Source organism: Hypanus sabinus, chromosome 12, assembly GCF_030144855.1.
Source record: "Hypanus sabinus isolate sHypSab1 chromosome 12, sHypSab1.hap1, whole genome shotgun sequence".
Classification (NCBI taxonomy): domain Eukaryota; kingdom Metazoa; phylum Chordata; class Chondrichthyes; order Myliobatiformes; family Dasyatidae; genus Hypanus; species Hypanus sabinus.
The window spans coordinates 27,998,321-28,020,823 of NC_082717.1; the positions used below are offsets into that span (position 1 = coordinate 27,998,321).

The window sequence follows — 22,503 nt, forward strand, 5'->3', positions numbered from 1 at the left end:
CTCTAAATGCTTCCTTTTTAAGCTAATGACTGAAACTGACATTTTTAAATACCCCTATTAATTGATTAAATAAGACTTGAATTATGTGACAGAATAACAAGAAAAATAATCAATTAAAATTTCTTTTCATGATTTTCTCAATAGTCTTAAGTTTGCAGATATAGTTTTGTGCCCCATGGACAGACTTTGAACCAATCTTGGGATTCTCTGAGGGAGAGAGAACAACAATTGGAGATCAATTTGAGACTAGAGAGAAGGGTTTGCTATGGCCGTCAGAGGTAAGGGGCCAGGATGCCGGGGCCAGTGAGGGAGAAATGATGGAGGTGTCAGCTGGCCAGAAATCAGTCCCAGTGAATCTTGAGGAGATGCAAGGTAGTGATCAAGTTCTCTAAAGGGGAAGGAAAAGGAAGAGAAGAGGCAGACAGGGATGTGAGTCCTGATGTCCAGTCACTAGGAATTCAGGGTTAATACAGTGGAGAAGTAAATTCTGAAATTACTGCCTACTGAAGGAGTTTTTCCCCAAGGAAAGAAGGCAAACAGTTTAACTTAATGTACCCAGATCACAGTCAATCACAGAACTTCCTTTCAAACAATTTGACTATGGACTTCCTAGCTTGAGCTGGTTTACTTCTTTAGTTTCATTCCCCTTCCAATGTCCCTTCTGGTTTAGTGGAAGGGGAATAAGACCAAACAAGTAAACAAACTCAACCCAGGAAGTCCCCAGTTAAATTTTCAGAGTGATGCAAACAGCGTGGAAATGGATGCTAACTTACCCTGGGAAAACTTCATTTTCTAAATCTTGCACCAAAATTAACCCTATTACCTAATCTAATTTCTAAACTGAAATGGTCAATTTGATATTAATTATAAACCTAACTATTTCAAAAACACAGCAATATCTAAACAGCACATTAAGTAATTGCAATTTATGCATCTAATTATCTCTATTCCCTTAACTTTCACCAAGTAATTTAAATTATTTAAAGCAATTTTCTAATTGATCCTAGAACTTCAACACATCGTCATCAAAAATTGCACAATAACGAGTTTCTTTTAAGCTGGAGATGGCCATTTGAGTCATGCAAATTGAGACTTAATACTCACGAGCTTGAAGCATTGTGAAATACTTTTTAAGCTTGCCCAATTGGAACACAACTATCACTCAATCACACCGATTTTATGTACCACTAATCCAAATTTTGTAAATTAACATTGATCAAACTACTCAAAAAAAACCTGCAAGAAATACTGGCTAAAATTAAAGCCAACAACTACAACTACTACCAGTGTTAGAGTGAAGATTCATGAGTTAAACAGTAGTTTTTAAATAGCTCAGCAGCTATTTCAGGTGCTGAAAATCCATCCAAGTATTTGTACATCCAAATCACATGAACACTGAGTACTGCTCAGATGACATTGATGCCAAATTAACTATCACAGTCCCGATCAAAGTTGAGCCAGTATGTCAAATTAAATTTCTAGTTGCTTTAAGACTAAATCATCAATCATATCTAATATTCACTGCTAAGTTTAACTGACGCAAGCAAGAGCATGAACTCTTTTACTCTGAGAATCAAATCCCAAACAAATCAATTGAAATTATTGTTGCAAAATCTAAATCATAGATAAGTTAGTCAAAGATGATTTGGATAAATAAAATCACAAGTAATCAGTTTGACCTCGTGTCTGCTCCACTGTTCAAAAAAGTTATTTATTTTACCTCAGCGCCGCATTTCTGCATATACTCCATATCCCTCAATTCTCTAATATTTAAAATCTGATCAATCTCCATTTAAAATCTGCTCAGCAATGAACATCAACTGCTCCTCTAAAAGGAAGAGAATTCCAAAGAATCATCTTCTTAGGCAAAAAGAATGTTACTCAACCCTGTCCAGAACAGCCCAACCTTTATTTTGAGCGTGTAATCCCTGGTTCTGGTACCTACCCTGTAAACCCTCTTCAATAAGATCACTTCTCTTTTTTTCTGAATTTGAGAAAGCATCGGGCTAGCCTCTTCCCTCATCTGATAAACCCACAGTCCCAGGAGCTGAAACTTTGCTGTACCCCCTCAACTTTAAGAATATCCTACCTTAGTAGAGAGAACAAATACACCACTCGTGTTCTTCGTCAGTATTCTTTATAATTAATACAAATCCTCTTATTATTTAGATTTGCCACTTTAATTCCTTGCTGAACCTGCACACTAAATTTCAGTGACTAATAGAAAAAAAAGGGAACTCAGAATCCTCTAAATGCCAACACATTTCAAGTTTTCAGCATTTAACGAAATATTTTGTCTTACTTTTTTCCTCATGAAAGTGAATGATTTCTTAAATTTTGTTTATTGATCTCTTGTCTGGCGTCCTGTCAAGTACCTTCTTAAAGTCCAAATGTATGACATCAACTGAAGTTACTTTACATCTAATGTGTAAGTTACAACTTCAAAAAATTCTAACAAACACAATTTCTTTTTCAGAAATCCACGTTAACTCTGCCAATTTTTTGACAAATGAGCCTGATCTATTTTAACCCACTTGTTCCCTAGTCACTTTTACTATTGTGATTGGTGGTTGTTTTGCAAAATCTGGAACGAGAACTGACCTTACATTCTAGTGTGATGATGTCATGAGGCATCACAATGGAAACCATGACAGTGGTGAGATGAGGGTCAGCTCCAGTCGGTAAAAGCCAGTGGACAAGGAAGGAGCATTTTAGTTGAGGCTCAGCAAAGAAATGTGAAACAGTCAAGTCTCCTGTGAGCGAGACAGAGGGGACAGTGGTCAACAGCTAGAGATCACCTCTGTATGCCGAATTCATTGGGAAGACCAAGCAGCCAGATGATTTACAGAATTAATTTTGTCAAAATTTAGCAAAAGTAAAGCAGCAAGCAGTTGCGAGAGTGACCTGGGATAGTGAGGAATTGAGAGTCTGAAGGAAAAACAGCGAATTAAAGAGAGACTGAGATGAGAAAACAATGAGGCCATAAGAGAGAAGAGGAAGTGAGAAAATAGGAGAGTAGGCAAAAAAAATAGCTTTATGGAAATGTATGAGTGAGAGAAAGGAGAGAGGGGGCAAGAGGGTAGAGTGGGAACAGCAAAATAGAGTGACTGACCCAGAACCAAGAAGGGAATGAGAGTCCAGCCCAAGTGAGTGAACCAAATCTTGGCCCTATACATACTTGGAGGACAGCTAAGGGAGCACAAATGTTCAGACTTCACAGGAAAAGACCGGGTCTGACCAGAAGGCAGCTATAGAAGTCGAGAGAAGTAGAGTATCACAGGATGTCGTCAATAGTATGGCAGCAAATATGGACAGTGGAGGGAAAAAAGTAATGTTAAACTTAATAGCTCTTTACCTGAACGTACAAACCATTTCTATAGTACAAGTAAGTTAATTATGAGAGTAGATGGGCTCATAAACATTATAGGTGAGGGTGTAAGGAAGACAACTAAATATCTCAGAGTGGTTTGTTAGAAAAGTGAGGTGACAGCAGTGGAGGAGAATGAAGCTGGAACACAAAGGGTTTCAGGAGGTCAGAAAGTAGAATCACTTAGTAAAGGGCTGTCTGGACCAGGAGTTCCCAACCAATTTTATTCCATGGACCCCAGGTTGGGAACTCTAAACCACCACATCACACACTCCCAGGGTTAGACATAGAGTGAATCTTTTCTATTCTTGTCCAACAGTAGAAAGCATCAGAAGAAGAAGACATCAGTTCAAGGATCCAGCCACCAGTCTTTCAACCACTGAGAAGGATTCTATGCCTTTGCAAGAGTTACCTTTTGGTGAGTTCTCCACCAACTCAAATTCAGTCAGAAGACAGGAAAAAGCCATCCAGCCTCTCAACCCGAGCAATTCCTCTCCTCCGTGACTCAGTCTACATTCTCTAATCATCCGAGGGTTCCTCCAAATATAATCCCATCCCCTTCCCTCATCTAAAGAATTAGTTCTTCTCCATTCGGAACTACTCACCCCTGCTTAGCCTGGTGAGCCTGCCTTTATTGCACACTTTCCTGAGCTCTGCATTGATACTTTCTAATACCAGATAGTTCCTGTCACAGGAAAAGTCAACAAAGAGCCTCTGGTCAACAGATTGTTATGTTAGACATGCAGGTATTGGATCTTCTAGACTGCAGGGCAATACAGAGAGATTTTAGGCTTGACATCTTGCTAGTCCCAAGAGCCCATTGGATGTGAATTTTCCAATGATTCGCCACAATCTGAGTCTGGAAATTTCACCCTCTCTCCTTCAACTAGTGGGTATTGAAACATTAAAACAGACTGCCTTTACTGTATGATATATCATTTCCTTCAAGTATATCATTTTCTTCACCTATTTTACTTATTTTCATGTCTCTGTATCCCTGGGTCAGATTCACTCCAGGTGTACAGTGTATATTTCCCATCTCTGTATCCCTGGGTCAGGGGGCACAGGAGGAGAAGGTGGAAGCATGTGTGCAGAAATACCATGGCACAGATTTTCCATCCCCCAAACAATCACCTCTTTCCCTCCATCTCCATCCACCAGCAACCCACCACCACCACCCGGACTCTGTACTGCGAGGAATCCTGCAGCGTGTTTGGATGTGGAACTCGCAGATCACTGAAGTAACACCAACACAGGGCAGCCATGTTCCAGACCGCTCAGACCAAAGCTCAAACATTAGCAGGAGCCGGAGTCGCATGATGACATTGGAACTTTGCAATTTTCTTCAGTCTTTTTTAAACACACATGGGGGGAGTATGCCTGGAATGTTCTTCCAAGGATTGGCAGTAGAGACTGATATGATGGAGGCGTGTAAAATTCTCCCTGTCCCCTTCCCATCCTCACTGTGCACCAGAGACTCAGTTTGATCCTCCTACCCCATCAGTCCCTTTCCCAAGCCATTTCTCCCAAACTTCCTCACACCGACAACCTCCCCCATCTACCCACTCCTACCCGACACAGGCTTCCTGACCCCGAAACATCAAGTGTCCCTCTGCCCCCACAGATGTCGCTCAGACCACCGAGTTCCCTCCACCGGGGACACGAGAGATGCTGATGCTGGAATCTAGAGCAACACACTGATTCTGTAACCGTTCTCCGACAGGGAGGGTTATAGGGGCTGTCGTAGTGTATAGAGGTAAGGAGATGTCTAGGGGCCAGAGAATTTTCAGGGACAGTTAGGAGTGTATGGATCGGAGCTGGTTGCAGAAATAGGTAAGGGTTTAGGAGGTGGAGGAGTTTAAAGAGCTGGGGAAATTGTAGGGGCAGGTGGAATTTACAGAGACAGAGATGGGTGTAGAGGATGTTTGGGGTTACTGAAAGAGTAGTGCAGGAGCCTGTTAAGTCGCAGATTGTTAGGTGTGCAGGGGCTATAAAGTTTACAGAGAATAGGGGATTGATGGGGCCCCATGCACAAATACACAGGTAAAATACTGTGGTATAGTAGTGGGGAACAAAGAAATGGTCAACAAACTCAAATAGTATTTTGGATTAATCCTCAGTGGAAGACATCAGTAGCAGTGTTCTGTAAACATCAGTTTTGGATTTTCTCATTATGTGCTGAAGAACTCAATGAGGGAATTGATGGTCTTGTAGCTAAGTTTGCGAATGAGACAAAGAAAGGTGGAGAGGCAAGTAGTGTTGAGAAAGCAGTGAGTATACAGAAGGTGCTGGAGAGATTAGAATAGACAAAGAGACAGATTGAATACAGTGTTCGGGATGTGTATAGTCATGCACTTTTATAAAGGAACAAAAGTCAACGAGAAATTTCAAAAACCAGAGGTGCAAAAGGACTTGGGAGTCCTCATGCAGGATTCCTTAAAAGTTAACTTACAGGGTGATCTGATGGTGAGGAAGGCAAATATAATGTTAACATTCATTTTGAGAAGACTAGAATATAAAAACAAGGAAGTAATACTGTGGCGTTTTTGAGGCTAGATATTGTCTGCAGTTTTCTGACCAATTGGAGTGGGACCAGATGGCATTTACAAGAATGAAAGGGATAACATGTGAAGGGCACTTAATGTCCCTGGGCCTATACTCCCTGGAGTTTAGAAGAATGAGGGGGAATCTCATTGAAACCTATTGAATACTGAAATTCTGAGGTAGAGTAGATATGAAGAGGATTTTTCAATAGTCGGAGAGTCTAAGACCAGAGAATACACCTCAAAATAGAAGGATGACCTTTTAGAACAGAGATGAGGAGGAATTGCTTTAGCCATGGGGTGATGAATCTGTGGAATTCTTTGCCATAGATCACCGTGGAGACCAAGTCATTCAGTATGTTTAAAACGGATGTTGATAGGCTATCGAATGGCAAGGAATTTAACATGGGAGCTGTAGGTAGTTACAGAGACAGGTTGAGGTCTAAGGACTGGAGGGGTGAATAGCTTATAGAGGCAGGAAGGAATGCAAGAGCTGGAAGGAGTCTACAGAGACCGGTTAGGGTGAGGGGGCTACAGAGCTAGTGAGGGAGAGCAAGTGCAGCAGGGGGAGAGGAGGGTTACAGTCAGTGAGGAGTTCAAGGGCTGTAGGCTGAGAGGGGTTAGAGCCAGTGAGGAGTGCATGGACGGGGGACGGGGGACGGGGGAGGGGGTGTTACAGAGCCAGTGATGGGGTGGGGAAGTGCAGCTGGGGTAGAATGGGGGGGTTACAGAGCCAATGAAGGGAGTCGTGCAGAAGGGGGAGAAGGGGTTGCTGAGCAAGGGAGAGGTGCAAGAATGCAGGATATTTACAGAGACGGAGGTAAGGCAGGCCTGGAGGGTTTCAGAGACAGAGAGGGAGGTCTACAGGGGCTAGAGGGGTTAACAGAGACAGGAAGCAGTGCAGGGGCTGGCGGGGTTTACAGAGACAGGAAGGGGTGCAGGGGCTGGAGGGGTTTACAGAGACAGGAAGCTGTGCAGGGGCTGGAGGGGTTTCACAGAGAGGCTCACAGAGATAGGTGTGTTGGGTCCAGTGGGAGGTTATAGAAACAGGTACATCGGTAGGTTAGGGTTAGATGGGGTTGTGGAGGATAGAGAAGCATAGGGGCCAAAGAGAAGGAGAAGATGTGACTCTGTAACCCCCTCCAGCCCCTACACCCCTCCCCGTCAGAGAAAGGTTACAGAATCTGTGTGTTGTTCCAGATCTCAGCGTCAGCATCTCTCATGTCCCCAGTGGAGGGAACTCTGTGGTCTGAGAGGCATCTGTGGGGGCAAAGGGACACCCAATATTTTGGGATCAGAAACCCCATTTTGGGATGGAGAGGGTAGACTGGAGGAGGTTGTCACTGTGGGGAGTTGAGGGGGGAGTAGCTGAGGAAAAGGGCTGGTGGGGAAAAAGGAGGGTCGGACTGATTCTCTGGAGTACAGTGAGAATGGGAAGGGGGCAGGAAGAGGGGAATCTGGCATGTGAAAGGGGGTAGGAGGGAGAGAGATTCATCCCTCCATTCTCGGCACATTCACATGCGAATCTGAGAGACTTTTACACACCTCCATCGTAGAATGATCTAAATTTCTCTTTGCAATGCTCCCTATTTTCATTATATTTTCATTTACTTCTTACTGTAACTTATAGTAATTTTATGTTTTGCACTATACTGTTGCCACAAAAATAAAACAAATTTCATGACATTAATAATGATAAACTGATTCTAATATTGGTCTCTATTGTGGACTGAGGATGGGAAGGGGGCAGACAGAGCGAAATCATGGTTGAGGAAAGGGGATAGGGGAGGGGAGGGAGTGGGAAGCAGCAGAGAGACGTTCTGCATTGATCAGTAAACCAATCATTTGGAACCAAGTGACCCTGCCTGATGGTTCAGGGCTGGGTGTGTCTGCAACCTTGCCACTCTACCATGCCCTCCTTCACTGTCACCTGTCCCACATCCCTCCCACGGCACTCCACCCTCACCATTCCCAACATCCTTTGCTCCTGCCAGATTTACAAAGTCACTCTCAGCTCCATATTGGCAAATATTGAAAATTTGTCATCAGTGAATGAACTCCCGTAAACCAGACATGAGACACCTTACTAACAATGGTGTCTGTGCCCCTGATCTAACAGTTCTACAGAAAGGGATGAACCTTCCCAATGCTCTGAGTAGAGAAGCTCCACAATGGCTCCACAATCAAAGTTTGACCTGCTTGCCTTAGTTTTGTTTGAGGGTGACTACAATATATTGTTGTCAAGCTCCACATCTCTCTCTACCTTTTCACCCGCTACATCAACAATTGTCTCAGTTCCTCACCTTCAACTCACTTTTCCTGCTCCGCCACTGATTCTTATCAGTCACCATCATCCCGACACCCAAGAACTCTACACCTTCACACTGATGCCAATCATGAAGTGATTTGAATGGCTGATGATGGCACATACAAAAATTCCAATCCTTGCCACACTGGACACTCACCATTATGCTTACTGACAGACCCACCCTACAACAGATATCACAGCATCGATCATGAACCTGGACTGACCTGTATATAAGACAGAGACACATGTCAGAATGCTGTTTCTGGATTTCAGGTCAGGATTCAGCACTTTTGTCTCACAGATCTTGGTGAACAGATTCCTCCTCCTCGATCTAAATACACCGTTGTGCAACTGGGTGTTGCACTTCCGAACCAACAGAACTCAGATAGTGAGCATGCACAACACTTCCTCCCTCTCCATCATCCTCAACATGGGTGTCCCCCAGGGATGTGCACTGATTCCATTGCTGTGTACACATTGCTCTGCTCACACATGACTGCTTGGCCAAACCCCCAAGTAATTACATAGTCCAGTTCACTGAAAACACAACAGTGGTGGGGCTCCTGACCATCAATGATGAGAAAAGGTGGAAGACCTCAAAGCTTGGTGCCAGACAAAAACCCACTTTCTCTGTGTCAACAAGACAAATGAGATGGTTATCAAATTTAGGAGAACTCACATCACTCACACCCCTCTTTACATCAGCAGCACAGCAGTGGAAACAGTGAACAGTTTCAAACTCCTGGGAGTGGACAAATCACTCAACCATTCAAGGCCCCAGAACACTGCACACTATCACAAAAGCTCACAAACACCTCCACTCTCTCTGGAGGCTGAAGAGCTGGACTGTGTACATCTACACTCATGTCCTTCTACAGATGCACAGCAGAGAGCATCCTAACATGCTACATCTCTGCAGAGTACAGAAACCTCTCTGTGGAGGGCAGGAAGGCTCTACAACGGGGGCAGTTCATACTGCCCAACACATCAGCAGTATCCACCTACCCGCTATAAAGGACATAGCTACAGAAAGAGTTGTCTATTTAATATTTCAGTAATATTTGAGTAATCCTGTAAATATATTGTTTGATCAAACACTGTTGTTTATATAATTCATTATGATTATATGTGAAAAATACATGAATTGTATACACTATGACACCACCACATAATACGTGCACACCTCACATACAGTAACAAACCAAGTGCACACATTAACCTCCTGTCTCCTTGTTTTCAATTTGATAAATGTTTTAGAGTTACAAAACATAACAGAAAGTTGCTGGAAGAGGACCAGTAGCATTATAAAGGACGACATAAACCTGCAAATGATAAATGTGTCCCACTCCCATCAGGGAGGAGGCTACACAGCATCCACGCCAGGACCACCAGACTCAAAGACAGTTACTTTCCCCAAGCAGTCAGTCTGATCGACACCTTCGCACACTAACCCACCCCTCCACACTCCCAACGCCAGTACTTTATCATTTCCTGTCGGAGTTACCTTTTGTACAGACAGCCCATGCCTAGCATCACTTTATGGACATACAATCGCTATAACTATACAAGCTATCTTAAGTAATTATATTTATTGAGTTTTTACTTTTGTGTTCTCTGTCTTATTGGGTTTATTTTGTGCTGCATTGGATCCAGAGCAACAATTATTTAAGTCCTGATGAAGGATCTCGGCCCGAAACGTCGACAGTGCTTCTCCTTATAGATGCTGCCTGGCCTGCTGTGTTCCACCAGCATTTTGTATGTGTTGCAACAATTATTTATTCTACTTTCCACTTGCGTACTGGAAATGACATTAAACATCTGGAGCATTTTATACTGGCCACAGAATTTTTGTGGAACAGTTAAGAAACAATGCAGTTCCGATAATAGTCCTGTAGCATCTCACTAATATCACATTTCTGATTGAGATTCTAAACCTTGGATTGTTTGTCCTTTCAAATACCTAAGAATTACACTGCATCTCATTCCCAGTGGATGTCATAGCTGTGGTGGTAGTGGGGATAAGCTCTCACTACCTATAAAGTGCTCCAAATGGCGTGCATCTCTAACAGCCTCTGGCAACAAAGTCCAACTCTCAACTTTCATGTGTGGCTAGCCACTAGGCCTGGCAGAACCGTTTCTACTGACAAGAGAAGGGGCAAAAGCAGACCACTGGCCCCTCAAAACCAACTGCTTTGGGCATGTGGGGTTCATCAGCCTTGGACGGCAGACTGTCTAGGAGAAGGAAAACTCTGATTTTAAACCACCCATGGGAAAAGCTTCAAGAGTAACCCGCAAGGAAGAAATCCGGAGCCAGAGTCCCAAAGGTAGTTAGATATTGTTGACAACTTCACTCTGGCAACCTCCGCGATGACACTGGTGCCAAGCTATATCGGTGCTTGCAGCTACATCGATAATGTGGAGAGGAGGAACCGTTGCATGGGCAATACTGGTTCTTCAAATCTTCCTACCCAGGCTTGTGCACAATCCACCAGAGAGGCAAACCCATGATCCCCCTGGGATCGTTGGGTGCCTACCATGTATACAGAGTACAACTCTGAAATTTATCATCTCCAAATAGCCATGAAGTACAGAAAAACTATGAAAGTTGCTGAAAGACATCAAACCCCCTTCCACAAGAAAAAGAAAACTCACAAGCTCCAAACCCCCAATCCTTTCCCTCACAAAAAAAACTAACTTATCACCCACAATGGAAAAAAAAATGACAATAACATCAAACCCCCAACTCCTTCTCTCACACACAGACAACTAACAGATTGCCCACAAGGAAAACATCAAGATCATCAGACCTCAAATCCACAACTCCTCTCTCACACAAAAACTAACGTATCGCTCAGCCAGAGAATGGCAAGGTCATCAAACCACCAACACTCCAATCAGCAACAAGAAAGAAAAACACAGGAAACTGAAGGAGACCAATATAAACTTCATTTCACACCAATAATCATATAAATCTCAGAATTTGGAAAACATCCTTCATCAGCATTAAAGAAGGCAACTGCAAAACTCAGTCCTTCTGTGAATCTACATCAATGGAGCTGTAGTGGAGCATGTATCAAGCTTCAGATTCCTTGGTGTCCACATTTCCGAGGATCTCACCTGGTCCATGAACTCCACCATCTTGATGCAACAGCGCCTTTATTTCCTGTGGAGCATCAAGAAAGCTCACCTCTGTCCCAGGATACTGACAGACTTTTACTGCTGTACCATTCAGAGCATACTCACCAAACTGCATCTCAGTGTGGTATAGCAATTGTCCCGTACTGCACCGCAAAGCACTTCAGCAAGTGGTGAAAACTGCCCAGCAGATTATCGGCACCCAATTGCCCACCATTGAGAACATCTACCATAAACGCTGCCTGGGCAGGGCAAAAAGCATTATCAAGGATGCATCTCACCTTAACCATGGACTTTATACTCTCCTCCCATCCAATAGGCGCTAAAAAAGCCTCCGCTCCCACAGCAGCAGGCACAGGAAGAGCTTCTTCCCTGAAGCTGGTTCCCTGCTGAACCTCACATCACAGCGCTAAGCAGTATTGCACCCATATTGTACTGTCTCTGTTCTTTTATATTCATGTGCTGTAGCACTTACTTTTTATTTGCAGTTATTTCGTAAATAACACTATTCTTTGCATTCCTGGCTAGATGCTAACTGCATTTCATTTGGCTTTGTATCTGTGTTCGGCACAATGGCAATAAAGTTGAATCTAATCTAATCTAAGAGCAACCATCAACAAGCAGCCTCCACGGAGAGCGACCGCCAACTTGCCTCCTCCACATTTTCTTCAATGTTTCAATCTTCCATAATGCTTTGATTGGCAAGAAATGCTGTCAATCATAGCCCTGCACCCCATCACTGGTCTTCTCTTCGAGGCAGCTGGTGCTCGCAATCCTGTCCTGAAATTTTCTCAGGGACAGCAGAACACTAGATCGAATTCCAAACTGTAAGTCACAGTCTCCAAAACACAATTAAGATAAAAAGGAAAGTGGAAGACATAGAAAAACTGAAATAATTCAGTATGTGGAAGATGTCGCCCAAGAAATTGTTGTTCGTTGGCGCCATCTTGACATTATTTATGTGGTCAGTAGCAATAAGAAAGATTTTGTCAATTTCTAAAGTTTATTATTACCTTTTATTGGCAAATCAAAAGTCATGTGGCAAAGCTCACTCCATCACTTCAAATTCTTTAAATTTCAAGGTTTCCTTTGTAATAAATAAAACTCCCACGAAGTAGAGTGAAACTCTATCACCGTCTTTGTTAAATTACACAGGGCAAGAATACTTCAGGTCAAATACTTCTCATTTTATATCACAATAGCTAATCTATTGCAATTCAGGAAAACAGCCCAATAAAAACAAACAGAAGAAACTTCCACATTCCATGATTACAAAGCACAGCAATGATTTTAATGTACTTTACATGACAAAATTATAGCACATATGATACTTATAATCAACAAACTTGCAAGTATGCTGCAATTTGACCCATTTGAATCATCGCTTGTACAACATTGTACATACAAGTCAATAAACTCACTGCATTTGGAAATAATTCCATTTGAGTTGTACTTCAAACACTTGTACATTCTGTCCCAATATCAATTATACAATCAGTTTACCATAGAATACACTGAACAGAACATTACAATTTTGCAACATTATTCCTAAAAAAAAGACAATAAATGTATCTTTTACTGGCCTGTATAGATCTATTGGGCATATGCTATCCTCTGCTTCCAGATGACCAGATTACCAACACTCCTTCAAAGAAAATGAACGAAGAAACGAGCTTTTGATCTAATGAAGCAACTATCCTGCCAGAATTCCCCAAGTCATAAGTAGTAGAGGAGGAGCAGGGCAAGAATACTTAAACCACAATACTGAATTTAAAACTCTTTTTTTGTGAAGTTGGTAACATTTTAAAGTACATCATATAGAATTCTACCAAAGCTACCAGTAAATTTACCCCAATTTTGCTCCAGCTTCCTCTATTTTTTTATCCTCCTACCCAATCCAAGCATCTTTTGTCAAGATAAGCAAATCATTCGACCTGCTCTCCCTAATTTGCTACATCGTCAACCTTGTGCCTCTATATTAGCTGATACTGTGAATAGTTTCAGGAGATTCAAGATTCTCTTTTTCCAAAAGTGTTATGATCATTCTCTCATTCAAAAATTATCCTCAGCATTCCTGTCCTAAATTACTGATTAATCCACAACTTTAATTTCCTCCCCATTGTTCTTGAATATAATGTTTAAACCTCTTTCTTCCATCAGGTCTCTATTCCTGCCCTCTATTTTTTTTTGAAGATACATTGTGTGCCCAAGATGCACTGTTACTCATTCACAATTGTTCTTCAGCCTTTGATCCAGAAAAACATACAATCCTCTTCCAATGCCTCGCCCCCATCAAATGGGTGCCATATTACTTATCCAATCTTAGCCAAAGAATCTCTTCGCATAGCTTCTATATAAACTTAACCCATCTCTATTTCTTATCCATATCCTGCCTCTCAGCAAAACCATTCAAAAATACATAAGAACATAAGAGCAGGAGTAGGCCATCTGGCCCATCAAGCCTGCTCTGCCATTCATTAAGATCATGGCTCATCTGGCCATGAACTCATCCCCACTTACCTGCCTTTTCCCCTATAAGCTTTAATTCTCCACTGTGCAAAAATCTATCCAACCTTGCCTTAAATATATTTACTGAGGTAGCCTCCACTACTTCATTGGGCAGAGAATTCCACAGACTCATCACTTTCTAGGAAAAGTAGTTCTTCCTCATCTCAGTCTTAAATCTACTCCCCCAAATCCTGAGGATATGTCCCCTAGTTCTAGCCTCACCTGAAAGTGGAAACAGCTTTCCTGCCTCTATCTTATCTATGCCTTTCGTAATTTTAAATGTTTCTATATGATCATCTCTCATTTTTCTGACTTCCAGCAAGTACAGTCCCAGGCAACTCAATCTCTCCTCATAGTCTAACCCCCTCATCTCTGGAATCAACCTGGTGAACTTACTCTTACCATCTCCAACACCAGTATATCCTTCAAGTAAGGAGACCAGAACTGCACACAGTACTCCAGGTGCAGCCTCACCAGTACCCTATACAACTGCAGCATAACCTTCCTGCTCTTAAATTCAATCCCTCTAGCAATGAAGGTCAACATTCCACTTGCCTTCTTGATAGCCTGCTGAACCTGCAAACCAACCCTTTGTGTTACGTGCACAAGCTTTCCCAAGTCTTTCTGCATAACAGCAAGCTGCAAATTTTTCTTACTATTTAAATAATAATCTGCTGTTTTGTCCTTCCTTCCAAAGTGGATGACCTTGCAATTACCAACATTGTACTTCATCTGCCAGACCCTTGCCTACTCACTTAACCTAACTATATCTCTCTGCAGACTCTCTGGAGCTTCTGCACAAAAGGTTTTTCTACTCAATTTAGTATCATAAGCAAACTACACTCAGCCCCCTCTTCTAGATAGCTAACATATATATAATATATATATCGTGAAGTTATGGGCCTAGCACTAACCTCTGCAGCACACCACTTACCAACAATTGCCAACCAGAGTAACAGCCATGTATCCCAACTCTCTGCTTTCTATTGGTTAACCAATCCTCTATTCATGCTAATACATCATCCCCAACTCTATGCATCCTTATCTTATAGACAAGTCTTTTATGTGGCACCTTATTGAATTCCTTCTGGAAATCCAAGTAGGTAACATCCATCAGTTCCACTCTATCCACTGCACTCGTTATTTCCTCAAATAACTCCAGTAAGGTTGTCAAACAGGACCTGCCTTTGCTGAACCCATGCTGCGCCTGTCTAATGGATCCACTTCTTTCCAAATGCCTCATTATTTCTTCCTTTATGATAATTTCAAGTATTTTCCCAACAACAGATGTTAAACTATTGCCTACATCCTTTTTTGAACAGTGGTATGACATTTACTGTCTCCCAATCCGCTGGGACCTGCCCAGAGTCCAGAGAATTTTGGTAAAACATCACCAAAGCCTCTTCTATAACTTCTGCCATTTCTTTCAGTACCCCAGGGTACATTCCATCAGGACCAGGAGACTTGTCTATCTTCAGGCCCACAAGTTTGCTCAGCACTACCTCTTTAATGATAGCTACTGTATTGAGGTTCTCACCTCCCATTGCATCCATAACATCGCTCTTTGGCATGTTAAATGCATCCTCCACCATGAAGACAGACACAAAATAGTCATTCAAAGCCTCAGCCATTTCCACATTATCCAATATCAATTCCCCCTTCTCGTGTTCCAAGAGACCTACATTCACTTTAGCCACCCTTTTCTGCTTTATATAAGAACTTTTATTATAGATCAAAAAAGTCTAATAAAAAATAATAAAGTCCAGTAATTTCTAAGATAGGGACATGTTCGGCACAATTTAGTGGGCCAAAGGGCCTATATTGTTCTGTAGGTTTTCTATGTTTTTTCTATAATACACTGGTTTTAGATTGAACTATTGAACCCTCCATTTATATGACAAATTCAATCATACTATGATCACTCTTTGCAAAAGGATCCCTAACTACAAGATCGCTAATTCTACCTGTCTTATTGCGCAGGACTAGATCTAAGATTGCACATTTCCTTGTAGGTTCAGTAACATCTGGTCAAGAAAATCTTCTCAGATGCATTCTATGAAGTCCTCCTCAAGACTGCCTCAACCAACTTGATTCACCCAATCTATGTGCAAGTTAAAGACCCCCAAGATAACTGCTGCTGCATTCTTACATGCCTCAGATATTTCTCTGTTTATTGCCTGTGCCTCTGTAATATTATTATTTGGTGGCCGATAGACAATTCCCACCAATGATGTTTTTCCCTTTACTATTCCTAATCTCCACCCAGATGGATTCAACGTTCTGCTGCTTAGATTTTATATGGTCTCTCACTATCGCCCTGATCTCGTCTTTAATTAAGAATGCTACCCCACCACCCTTACCTTCCTGTCTATCCTTCCATATTACCTGATATCCTTGGATATTTAATTCCCAATCCTCTCCACCCTGCAACCATCTCTATCTCTCTGCAGACTCTCAGTACCTTCTGCACAATTTGCTTTATAGATATATAGATTTATAAAGATTTTGTATGTCATCATATATAAATAATATATACATTGACAAGACCTACCTATACCAGCATTCTGGACTAGGAATTATCATATTAGCAGAACATACAGCTCCAAATGAGCCTCAAATCTCAACTAGTTAAGAACTGGGAATACAAAGTCACTGTTTCCAGGGCAACTAGAAGCTTCAACCTCCTGGCAAGTGCTTTTTTTCAGGCTGAATCAAATTGTTTACAGATTCCCTGCACTATTTAATTCTAAATTGGGTTTCTTCTTCATAGCCTATTTTATTTCTTTAAAAAAACAATCAGTTACTTCCACCTCTGTAACAGCCCATATCCATCCCTGACCAGGTTGTCTGTTGCTCAAACTCTCCTTGGTAATTGTTACTTCCCAACTGGATTATTCTGAAGGGGGTTGGCCAGTAGTTCATCTTCTACCATAAGGTACATACCGTAAGTATATCTTCTGCTTATCTGAGCATACTCTATTCACATAATTTCCACTTTTCCTTGATTTTCTGGTAGCCTTTACAATAAATCTTCTGGATGTTATTTTTCCAAAGGAAGCCTTTACCTTTTTTGGAGCATTTATTGTCAAAAAAATTTAGAAACATAGAAACTTAGAAAATGTACAGCACAATACAGGCCCTTCGGCCCACAAGGTTGTGTCGAACATGTCCCTACCCTAGAAATTACTAGGCTTACCCATAGTACCCATACCTATTTTTCTAAGCTCCATATACTTATCCAAAAGTCTCTTAAAAGACCCTATCATATATACCTCCACCACAGTTGCTGGCAGCCCATTTCACGCACTCTACACTCTGAGTAAAAAACTTACCCCTGACATCTCCTCTGTACCTACTCCCCAGCACCTTAAACCTGTGTCCTCTTGTGGTAACCATTTCAGCCCTGGGAAAAAGCCTCTGAATATCCACATGATCAATGCCTCTCATCATCTTATACACCTCTATCAGGTCACTTCTCATCCTCTGTCGCTCCAAGGAGAAAAGGCCGAGTCCACTCAACCTATTCTCATAAGGCATGCTCCTCAATCCAAGCACATTCCTTGTAAATCTCCTCTGCACCCTTTCTATGGCTTCCACATCCTTCCTGGAGTGAAGTGACCAGAACTGAGCACAGTACTCCACAACAGGGTCTGACTGGGGTCCTATATTTGAAAACTTCCCATTGTTTTCACGCCTACACATTAAAAGCTCGATTTAATTGTTTGCTCATTACTATACAGTTCCAGCAGCTTAAATTTATAATTTTTCTCAATTTAGATGAAATTATTCATCAGTCACAACACCATAATACTGTTAACTTAACCTACTTTATATTCCCTCTCAAAATGTGGCACAGCCTATCACCACGTCAATTCCAAAATTTTCTCAAATACAATTCAGGAATTTATAGTCTTAATAATTATCCTGTACAGATTTTTTGAAACAATGTCAATATTAAAATCACACCTATAATCAGTTTCTGCTACATCCTTAATTTTAGTATTTATCCATCTCCTACTGCAGTACCATGATTAAGAAGTCTGCAACTAATTCCCACTCAAGGTTTTTAAATATCCTTACTTCTCCTGAGTTGTGTAAACAGCGTCATTGGTGGATTTGATTCTTTCTATTTTTGTTTTTGGCCTTTATTCTCATGTTCCTGTTTTGTAAATCTTTTGGGTTTTTTTTAGTCCTCATGAAATCATCATCAACAAAAGTTCTGAAATAAATTTTTCTACCCTGGTGTTCTCGATGCACTTCAGCCTCTGCAGTACCTATCCAGAAAAAGCCTTCATCGAGCTAGCAGACACCACAAGCTTACTTTCCAAACACATTTGGACATCAACATGCATCAGAAGATGGGCCAGCAATTTGCATGGAGCGGTCAGGCCTGGGAGGAGACCACACAGGAGGAAGTGACCTGCTGCCTGAGGGTCAGCATAAAAATTGGATGTACTGGGCCATTCAAGGCAACATTCTCCTACTTAAATGTCCTATGTAAAAGGGAGGATTTTACATTGAGACCTTATCTGGGGTCCTCTCACTGTCAGAGAGCTGAGAGGACTACCACAACATGTCAGATCAGCTGGTGAGGGCAAAGAAGCAGTATGTACTGGAACACCCTGTATAAGAAAATAAGATGGAACAGCTGAAAGGTACTTCAGCACCTGGCTCAATTTATTTGGGACTAACTCTCAAGGATCGCTGTGGGGTCCAATGAATGTGGGGATCAAGTCAATTAGGATTGCTCTGTACCTTTGCGTCCACTGTTGTGATTGTATCTCATCTGTAATGATACTTCTCCCTTCGCTTTCTAAAGGACCTGTAGAGCTTAGATCCTAAGTATAACCAGCTTTGCCTGCCAGAACAGGATTTCAAGTTCTTGGATGATTGGAACCTCATCTAGGGTAGGGTAACCTGTACAAGAGGAGCATTTTGCAACTAACCTGGAGGGGAACTAATATCCTAGCCAGGAGGTTCACAAGTGTTACTCAGAAAGGTCTCAACTCGTTTGGCAGGGGGATAGGAACCAGAGCGGCAGGTCAGAAAGTGGAGGGATGGAGAGGAAGGTAGATGTTAATGCCAGTAAAAATAGGCAGATGCAAACTAATAGATACAATGGGACGCATAGTTAGAAATGTGTGTATTTTTAATGCTAGGATAGAGGTCATCAAATTAGGACATCAATCAGTACCTGGAACTATGAACTATGGATATTAGAGACATGGTTGAGGGAAGGACAGGAATGGGTGCTGAATGCCCTAGGGTTTCGATGTCTTAGAAAAGCTAGAGAGTGAAGTAATGGGGGGGGGGGGGGGGAGCGAGTGAGCAGCTGCACTACTAATCAGGGACAGTATCATAGCTGCACTCAAAGGAGACACAATATTCATCTACTGAGTCTTTATAGGTGGAACTCAAAAATAAAAAGGGTGCAATCATTCTGACCGGATTGTACTACAGATCCCCCAGTAGCCACAGGGGCATTGAGGAAAAGATATCCAGGCTGATCAAGGAAAGGTGTAAAAACAATAAACCTCCCTAATATAAACTAAGACCTTCTTAGTGTAAGAAGTTTATATGGGACAGAATTTGTTAAGTACATCCAGGAGGATTTCTTAAATCAATATTGAGATAGCCCAACAAGAGGAGGTGCTGTACTGGACCTGATGTTGAGTAATGAACCTGGTCAGGTGACCAACCTTTCAGTGAATGAACAGTTGCACTTTAAGTTTTAAGATAGTTATAGATAAGGGTAAGTATAGACCTTCCGTGAGAGTATTAAATTGGAGCACGGCAAATTACGAAAGCATTAGGCAGGAAGAGTTAATTGGGAAGAGATGTATTCAGGCAAGTCCACATCTGATATGTGGAGGGTGTTTAAAGACCAACTGCACAGAGTACAGGACAGATACGTTATAGTAAGAAGGAAAAAAAACAAAGACAGCAAGGTAAGAGGACACTGGATGTGGAGGGAGGTGATGAATTTAGTGATGAAAAAGTAGTTTGTAAAGCTTAAACTAGAATCAAACAGAGCCCTTGAGGATTCTAAAGAAACCAGAAAAGAACTCAAGAAGGGAATTAGGAAAGCCAGGAGGGACCATGACAAGTCCTGGGCAAGTAGGATTAAAAAGAATCCCAAGATATTCTAGATTCAGAATTGGCTTGCCCATAGGTCCTGCCTTCATCAACCCTAATGAAAGGTCTCAACCCAAATGGCGACTGTTTATTCCTTTCCATAGATGCTGCCCCATCTGCTGACCTTCTCCAACATTTTATATATGTTCTTCCAGCAATTTGTTTAATCACTCCAGATTCCAAGATTAATAGTTTCACATTTCCGAATTTTTGAAACCATCAGAGAAGAACCACAATGAAAAATGGGCAACTTTTTTCCCCCCGAATCTTGGAAGAATAATTAAAGCCAGGACAAACCCAACTGTGGTGTGTAATCATGACCATTGTCAAGATAGGAGACAAGCTCAACTGTGCTAACACCAGTGTATCCTCCCTGCTGTTTTTACAAGGAAAGGTATCACCAAGGTGTTTCTCACTCACCTTCTCCTAGTTGCCACTTAACTGCTCCCAATATCACGGTGTGGACTTCTTTCACAGGAGGTATAATCATTACATAGAACTTAGAACAGTATTGCACAGGAACAGGCCCCATGACTAATGATGTTTGTATTGATCATGATACCAGTTTGAAATAATCACATCAGCTTGCACAGACTTGACATCCCTTCATTCCTTACCTATTCTTGTGCCTGTCTAAATGCCTCTTAAACATTGTTATTGTCATCATTTAAACCACTTCCTCTGACAGTGTGTTCTGGGCTCCAAACACCATCAAAAACTTGCCTTGTAAATCTCCCTTTAACTTTCCCCTCAAGTCTGTGCCTTCAAATATTTCCACCGTGGAGAAAAAAAGACTACACAACAAAGCAAAGAGAAGTGAGGTAGTAGTATCAACCACAATATGTGGCATTTCTGACCATTAAAGCCTTTGGCTCCATCAACAGAGAGAGAATAAACTTCTCAAATTTGATTGCCTGGCAAAATTCATATCCAACATATGCCCACTTCACAATAACATGCAAACCCCTTAACCAAAGGGTTTACAGCAGGTCTAACCCCAAAGCAGACCAGAGTCACACAGGCTGAATGATCGTCTGAGCACTTCCTGCAATCTTTTTTACCTTACCTTCAACAACCAGAGCAAATGAGAAACTGTTCAGCTTATGTCACCTCCATGACAGAACCCAAGTTCACTCATCAAACTCATGTAGGTGGCATTTACAAATGCACATACTCACTGGTTATGCTCCAAGCCATCACTAATTCAGGATACTCAATAGTCTCTCAGAAAAGAGGTCTTGCCTTACATCTACAAAACAAAGGTCCTCTGCCAATTTGTCCTCATGATGCACTGCCACCTCCAGCAATCAAGATCCACAATGAGACACAAAATAAAGGAGAATAAATAAAGCACAGAACACTTCCTTCATTGTGGAAATCGCCTCTAATTGAAGGGAGATAAAAGTTAATGATGAAACTCACCATCGCCTTCAGTGCACTAACATAACCTTCGAACATCTGAGAAAAGAATTTGAAGATCAATCCCTGTCTTCCTGATTTATCAATTATTTCCAGCAAGTACCTCAAAACAATGGTAAAAATCCACCCAAAATTGTCTTTGTAAAATCTTCCACAATCACTGGGAAGCTAAGATGTCCCAAGTGACATCTCTTGCAATGAAACCTTAATTACACTAAGTTTGTTCTGATAGGCAAGCCATATTGTTTGCTTGCTCAACACCCAAGTCTGAGCCTTGTCTGAGGTGCAACACAGCAAAAGGTGAACCAGCTGACAGTAATCTTTCAAGGATACATTTAAAGCTTCATTAAAAATATTGTAAACATCCCCACAGGTGTTCAAAATTGAGGAACGCCAGCATTATCTCCAGTACATGTACCACCACCCAGGTTATTCATGTCACCTCGTTACATGACAGAGAAGGTTTGGCAGCAAGAAGTTAAAGGTACAGGAAGTCTTTGACTGAATGTGTATTGTGTTAGTTACCGTTTGTAGGAACTACTTTCCCTTTTATTCTTGAGATCATCTAGGACCTGCAGATTCTTTAACAGGTAGACCATGAAGTACTAAATAGAAAAAGCAGGTGGATAATTTAGGAACTGGTGCAATTTAATGACAGGTGCTTCTGTTAATAACATGGTCAACTGTCTTTGTGCAAGATATTTTAAATAATAGCCTAGTAAATCCATATTAAAAATCCACCTTATTTTCTTCATTTACTTTCATTTATCCTCACCTTCATTATTCAACAAATTCTGTTAAACATGAAGCCACTCTTAATTAACTTACATTTCTTCAGCTTTCTTAATCTTATTCCTTAAATAATGACTCCAACTTTTCACTCACAGCCAAAGTAGAACTAACTAACTGTGGTGTCTCATTAAAAAGTCTCATAACTAAGAGTTCACCCATCTATAAGCTCTTCCAGCATCAAGATGCTCATACTCCTCCAATGCAAGTATTTTAAGCATTAAATTTTAAATCTCTCCACTACTAGTGACTGTCTTTAAGTGTGGAGCTCCCAAATGCTAATACTCCCTTCCAAAATT

General features: G+C 41.5%; 1 protein-coding gene across 7 annotated transcripts in view; it reads right to left on the reverse strand.

Moving 5' to 3' along the window:
* Positions 1-22,503, reverse strand: part of LOC132402718 (CAP-Gly domain-containing linker protein 4-like) — a 332,263-nt gene that overhangs the window by 309,085 nt on the left and 675 nt on the right. The gene's annotated exons all lie outside the window — the stretch shown is intronic.